At 32.9% G+C, this 7,780-nt stretch overlaps 1 pseudogene across 1 annotated transcript; it reads right to left on the bottom strand.

Annotated features, from left to right (window-relative positions):
• Positions 1-1,627: 1,627 nt before the first annotated feature.
• Positions 1,628-7,492, bottom strand: LOC143554621 (MLO-like protein 13; annotated as a pseudogene). The gene is made up of 13 exons (XR_013139051.1): positions 7,210-7,492; positions 6,120-6,177; positions 5,702-6,015; positions 4,572-4,629; positions 4,360-4,478; positions 4,197-4,271; positions 3,980-4,068; positions 3,819-3,868; positions 3,667-3,705; positions 3,377-3,573; positions 3,205-3,272; positions 2,162-2,222; positions 1,628-2,091 (listed from the first exon to the last, which is right to left on the bottom strand). The product of XR_013139051.1 is annotated as an MLO-like protein 13 (transcript).
• Positions 7,493-7,780: the final 288 nt, after the last annotated feature.

Here is a 7,780-nt window from a genome sequence, read left to right as displayed (position 1 = left end):
TCCATATACGAAACACATATTATCAAAACAACCATAGGGTGTTTTAGCATACTACCTTTCAAGATGTAACTTGAAGAGTAAAATGATCTTGAATGGCTAGTATTCAATGGAAAAGATCCTCAAGCTTGTATACCCACAAGCCAATAACAAAACACCCTTGATTTGCTAGGATTTACACACTTGAAACTCCTTTTTGTTCTTCCTTAACCTTAGCCCAAATTGATGATGAAGGATGAAGGACTTTATTGCAAAAATGTGTGTGTGTGTGTGTGTGAGAGAGAGAGAGAAAGAGTGAAACTTTTGCACACTTATCTTGGCCAATATCTTCTCATGCATTGTCTTGAAAGAATATATTAATAAACAGATGAGAGAGAAAGATATCCCCTCCTAAATATTCAAACTCTTTCAATTAATTACTTATGTTATATTTGTTACATAACAAAATTGTAACATAACATATTGTAAGTAACATGCATCATGTTATTTAACCAACTTAAATAACATTATAAAATATTTTCTCTCATGATATAAATTATCTATATAATTTATTTATCACACGAATGCAAATATTTAGAAACCCATTTTCTAAATGTCGTAAGTGTTTTATTTATTAGATCATATCTTAAAATGTGGGGTTTGTCTAGCTTGTTATTGGGTATGACCCGACTTGGATCATAACGTACTAGCCACATCAACTCTAATATGTGTCTTGGACAGGCCGATTCCAACATTTGTATCTGTTTTTGTATTAGTATTATATGTTTAGTACGTGATATTATTAATTATGTTACTGTTAGAACTTTGATTTCCTTTTATATTCTTTCATACATATATTTTTTGAAGTTGAGGGTCTCTCTGGAAGCCACCTCTCAATCTCACTGGATAGAGTTACGGTGTGCTTTCATCCCACCCTTCCCAGACCCTACTTATAGCTTTGTTATTGGTGGGATTCCATTGGGTATGATTTTGATTGATTGATTGATTGATATGTAGGTCTTGAACAAAAGAAAAACAGAAGATACTCAATTGAGAGTAGTGAACCAATACAAGCAAGGAATCCAAGAATCATAATACTTGGATAATTGCTATGGAAGGCTACTCATTAGGCATGTCTTCTTCTTTGTTCATTTTTATGATATGAGTGGGTTATATATGACATTCAACATCAAATATGATGGTTATGGTATGCTGCCATGTGATTACGTTTAATTTTGGTTATTTAAGTAGAGAACCATCACATTTATTGAGATGAAATGTTCATTTTTCCGTGATAGAATACAACATATATAAGATGTTTAGGCTTACAGCTATTTGTTATATCAACAGGAGGTTTTAGTAGAAACGCACGAGTGCTTGGTATTTACCACTGCTCATAGTTACCACTGATGACATAATTAGTTGTCACTAACAGCCATTTTCCACTAACGCACAGTTGTTACTGATGATTAGTTGCCATTAATCTCTAACTTTCAAGTAACTCTAGAGATTTCTTGATGCTCGAAATTATAATAGACTTGGTGTATACTTCAAACCTTCTAATTCTTAATATTTATTTCAATTTCCCATTTGGTTTTAAGTAAACCTTATTAGACTTAAATAATACTGATTACACATCTTGCGTATCTAGCATGAAACAAAATTGTGATATAAAATACTGTGTTTAATGAACACACTGACCCAGAAATATATTGCCATGTAGGACATGTTCATGCTTACAATTAATTAGATGGTTGACTTATTCAATTAGCCCTAGGGGAAACAACAGTTTAATGTGCCTTAAGGTGACAGGGGATCAATTTCCTTATGATTGAGCGTTGCATTATCTTAATATTGCTTCTCGTATGTGTCTGTTTTGTACTAACCAAACCAAAGTGGCTGGTCAAACTTGTTCATGAATATGAATAGGACTCGACAGCTCTAGCACTTGATCGATTGTAATATTCTCATTGTTCACTTGTGGTTGAATTTGTAGCCCGTCGCCTTGACTTCTAACACCAGATTTCGAGTCTGGTGTCTCCTATCTCCTACCCAATCGGTAATGAGCTCAAGTGCAAACTGGTCGAAAACACTTGGTTTAAACATGCTTCCCATCTGCCATATAGTCACATTGATACGTTATTTGCTAATCCTTATAAAAATAAAATTAGGTATATAAGAATACCTGGGATACAATGGCATACAAAGGTAATGTGATGTAGCTACAAAGTACTTGAACAATTGCCCTACACATAATCGGAACCACATGTATACTAATATATACATATTGATGGCATATTAATATTATTAATAATAACTAAGTAATTCGATGTTATGTTTAAACATAGTTAAAACTGAAAGATCATTTAATGAATTTATTACTACATTGTGTAAACATTAAGATTATATATTTTGTTTTCAAAATGACATGTACAAAATTTATATAAAACTCAATTCATATAAAGAAGTTTAAATATTCAGAACATAGTCAATTAATTATATTAGACGTTGAGCTCAAGTGACATAGGATGAGGGAATTGAAAATGATTTGTTAGAGTTGCACATCAGTCAAGTACATGATTTAGGATAGAAGTTTCTTGGGACGTAAACTTAAGGTTCTGGATTTTGAGTTAATCAGTGTATACTTATTCGATATACTTGCACTAGGACTAGCTCTAGTTTGACATACACTTATAGCCTATTTCGATACGCCTTACATTTGCCTTAACATTGTCTAATATATGTATTCACCTAAAGGCTTTTTGGGGATCCTATAAGTAATTCCAAGCGGTTCACACTACTTGTTCTTGTTTCTTCGTTGTTTGATCTTTCCATCTCTCACCACTTTATGTTATTAGTAGTGTAATGCTATTACTATTAGCACTTAACTCATCATGTTGGTCTTTTATTCCCTTAGAAACACTCTATATTATATGGGTTTACTACATGTATAAAATGAGTTTTTTAGAGTTGGGTCTTAATGGGAGTAGCTACTTTATCACTAGATATTACTGGATAAGTGTAATGCTATTACTATTAGCACTTCTTTTTTTGTTTCTTTGTTGTTAATCTTTTCATCTCTCACCACTTTATGTTACTAGTAGTGTAATTCTATTACTATTAGCACTTAATTCATCATGTTTGTTTGTTTGTTTGACACCATCATTGATTATCTTAAAAGATGAATTAAAATGATTTTCCAAGAACGTTAATCATAAAAATGCTTACCCAAGAACCAGTTTCGTGACGATGTAGCCCACTTTCTCCATGACGCATGAGTCGAATCCATACGTAGTCTATGCCACATTTACCCACAAATTAGATCAAAACATCACAGCGATATTCTTTTTAAAAAAATGAAATAAAAATATATCAGCTTCTCAAATAATCATACACATACCCAAACCAAAAAAAAGAAGCCAATCTCGAATGAATTTTGAAACAAGATGAAGTGGATCAAGTAAATGATGATTTTAGGGTTGTTGAACCAAAAATGATCATCAGAAGGTTTTACTGCTTCTCCTCTATTATCGACAACATCTCTTGCTAATCGTGTAATGATGTGATCCAGATGAGCTCCCACAAGTAGTAGAAGCTATCATGTTAATCACCAACCAGACCAATTCGATATGTCACTTGTTACTCATGATAATGCAGTTGTTTTATATATGAAATCTTAAAGAGAGTTGCCGAGTGGTAGAAAAGACAACCAAAAGTATGTGTACCAACCTGCATATATTTTCATACACAAATCCATCATAACCTTTTGTTGGGAAGAAGTATGAGCATCATAGGTTTAAATTCTTAAATTAAGATATCAACAATTATACTAGTTAACGTACCACTAATGTTGAGTAGCAAAAAGACCACAACAAAGAGCCACAAATACCAACTGTCGAAAAACAATAAATGACAAGTGTAACATGACGGTTAATTAACATATACATTCTAAATACAATTACATGTGAATCAAAATCAATGTTTTTGGAAGCGATAGGAGTACCTAATGCCGACAATCTTTTTAAAATCATACTCTAGTGTTCGTAACATGTACTTGTAAAAGTTGTAATTAGGGTTTCCCGGACAATGCTCCTGCATGATCAAATACAAAATCATATCATATGAAAAATGGAGTTAAACACGTAGATGGTTCTATGGTGATGTAATGATTATGATCGTGTTAAAATTTTAATAGAATGACTAAATTAGAAAATAATTACCTTTATGAATCCTGTTCTAAGTGCTACATAATCTGCCTTGGTTACCGATCCATAGAAATGCTTGAAAAATGATACCTGCAAATAGCAAAGAGAATAGTACTCAAGAAGGGTATGTATACTTTGTTGTGACATTTATATATAAACTATTAAGAACTGGACTTACTATCCATCGTATCACTGGCCACTTTCTGTAGTGCCCGATAGTGCGTTGCATGAAGAACTGACGATGATGATTATGATGATGAAGGTGAAGATGGTGATGAAGATGATGATGAGCATGACCTACATAGAACAAAAGAATTGTTTACATGCATGCAGCCTGCAATGTTATTGAAATCGGAAGATGGAAATCAAAGATAAGATAGAATGTATTACTTTTGGTTGGATCATCAGGAATCTTGAGGGAGTCCTCCCAACGCTTCCACTCACGTATCTGCACGATATTATATTAACATAAACAAGCTTTTTTGAAACAAACTCTCTTGATTGGATGAAGGGTTGAATAGTCACTCCCAAACCATGCCATTCTTGCCTTCTCAGCCATAACCAAGCAATATTTTTTTTACTTCACACCATTCAATGACTGTCCGCACTTGGACGGTCGTTTTGATCAAACTTCAAACTTTGAAAATTATTAGTTAGAACAATCATTTGGTCAATATCCGACGACCGTTCTAATCATAGACAGCTAAACATTAAAATTTTTTGGCCAGAACGGCCTTCTGACCTCTTTCCGGACAACCCTTACGATATATTAGTCTCTATAATGTCTTTTCGTTAGGTTATACTTTCGTGTAATCATTTGTGCAATCAAAGAAGTAGTTTTAAAAATTGGTCAAGTAATGAGTGTAGGAAAGTTTTGAAAACACGCATGGCCAATCGTGTCTTGACATATAAGCTGATTAGGCACCAAATGGGCCAGCACCGAATATCATGTAAAAATGACTTGGCAATACGAAGTTCTGACATATTTAATGATATGGATACAAATGAACCTAAACTTAAAACTGTTATGGAAATGGTAAGAAGGTGTCGTGTCTGCCACGGATATTTATTAGCCTGTTCTTTGATGTGCCGTATCGTTAGCTTGTGGGATCCAAAAGAGCCTAACCTCGTGACTTTTTAAACATCTTTGTAAACTATCTAGGCTAAGTGGGTATCCGATCATCGGCGTGTGGGATCCGAACGAGTTTAACCACACACCTTTTTCGAGTCTTTAGAAACTCTCATGGTGCCTAATCGTATAGCTTTTTAACTGTCGTTTAGGCTACTCTGTAACCCCAATATTGTGACACGGGTCTGTATATCATTTTTCCAAGTAATTTTTGCATGATATTTCGTGTCGGTCTAATGGTGCGTAAGCGGCCTATTTTAAAATGGAAACGAAACAATTTCATGCGTTTTTTGAGAACCTTTTTTGTAATTTCCTATTGCGGAATTCTTCTTCCTAAGTTAAAAACATGGTCAAAATGATTAATGTTAGCAAAGATAGAGTAGAACTTTACTCTGGCAACCCCAAGAACCATTGTAGAGGCACAGAATATCACATGCACAACTGCTAAGACAAATATAAAAATGTGAAGCTGGTGTAGTCCTTCTAAAGAGACCAATGGCACCTTCCCCTTGTGTGCACAAATCTGTGTTCCAAGATCTTCGGACAAAAGATGTCGTCCATAACTCAAGTTAAGATGTTCGGTTGTGATTTCTTCCATTTTGCAAGGAAGCATGTAATTGGCAAGATGTGTTGGTATGCATATTTTGCTTATCATACGTTGTGAAACCGTCAATAACAATGATATGAATCCCAAAAGCATCAACTCTGATATTAACACCTTTTTTTTGTTAGATCATGATAAAAGCTAGTATTCAAAATTTGCTAAAACCTACAAACTTAAATTTTAATATAACAGGTTGTGTACAAACCTTCTTGTAGTTTTTGTAACGCCTCGTAGAGAGCATCTTGACCTCTTCGCTTTAACAACTATGTAAACACAACACAACACAACACAAAAATTAATTTTAGTGAATACCTAAATAAATATACTTAGCATGTTTAGTGACATCGATCATTAATAAAATTTCTACTCAAATGTTGATTAAATTATATTATATTTAAATATTTGTATATTTGTATTCAAAGAAGTGTATTTTTTTCTATTAATAAACTATTATGGTTGTTTATGAACTCCTGATAACATGTAGAGTATACTTAGGGCATGTTTGGGATTGAGTTTGAAAAATATTTATTTGCTTATTGGTGTTTTCAAAAAGTCAATAAGTTTAAATGTGTTTGACAATCATAAAAAACCTTTTTATTTTAGCTTTTTGAAAGGGCAAAAAAGCAGTTTTTCAAAAGCCTCAAATCCTGGCTTTTCAAAATGCCATAAGCATTTTTCAAACTCAATCCCAAACATGCTCTTATAACCAGAGAAAATACAAATGGGTTAATTAACTTGACTATTACAAAATATATAACACATAATTATATTATAATAATATATATATATTTCTTAGAGCAAATGACAAAAATGTTTATTTAACCGGTCAATATCAACAAAAAATCTATTTAACCAACCAATTTTTATAATGTCTGCAATAACACTTGTCGACATGATTACTTTTTAATCATTGTTCGACATGATTTTTAAGGAACCAAATTATGCAATTTGTCCAAAAAAATCGTTTTAGGGAAGCCAAAAAAAATCTTGTTCGATGCTAAAATAATATTATCGGAAGCCAAATTAAATATCGTCGAAAGCCAAAATAAATCGCGATGGATGCCAAAGGTGATCATGTCTACGAACTATAGGATGGACATTTTGAAATCGGTTAATCAAATAGACATTTTTATCAATGACCAGTCAGATGCATTATCCCTTTTTCTTAATCTGTATCAAACTATCAATACAATTTAACACTTATTGTTTATAGTGGTTAAGCGTCACTAATAACCAACTAATATCACTTAACTCTTATTTATACTAACACATAATATAATCAAAATAGGGTATACCTTGCCAAGATGATGAAGGCCGCGCTCGGCAAGCAGGGAGAGGATTACCATGACAGAACACACCACCGCGACAATCCATGTTGGCGTGTACTCCAAAGATCTCGACTGATTGGCTTCTACCATGTTTTCCTCGGATAAATGGAAATGAATATGGAAGGAAATGGAGCTTCGTCATTTGTTTAATGGTGTGGATTGGATTGAAGATGAGGAAAAGAATGTATGCTGGTGAAGGTGATGGTTACCAAGTAAAGAACAAAACTTTTAGGTTGCTTGCTTTTAAGTTTAAACCTTAGTTTTGTCAAAATAAAAGTATTTTCTAAAAACAGAATGTTGGAGATATCTGTAATAATCAAATATTTTTAATCTTTCTTTTTAATATATTTCAATGTCGAAAGAATAGGACAAAAACAATCTAATAATGGGTACAAAAAAAGAACACAAACGTAAATAAAAGTAAGCTAAATTATAAGTATATAACAATAATAAATATGTATGCCTAGTAAAAGAAACATGAAAATAAACAGAATATATCAAGTTTAGGATGAAACTAAATGAACACAACTTCATCCGG

The sequence above is a fragment of the Bidens hawaiensis genome, unplaced genomic scaffold (assembly GCF_021521415.1).
Source record: "Bidens hawaiensis isolate Kalapana, Puna unplaced genomic scaffold, B.hawaiensis_p1.1 tig00017763_1, whole genome shotgun sequence".
Lineage (NCBI taxonomy): Eukaryota > Viridiplantae > Streptophyta > Magnoliopsida > Asterales > Asteraceae > Bidens > Bidens hawaiensis.
This window is presented reverse-complemented; position numbering and strand designations above follow the sequence as displayed.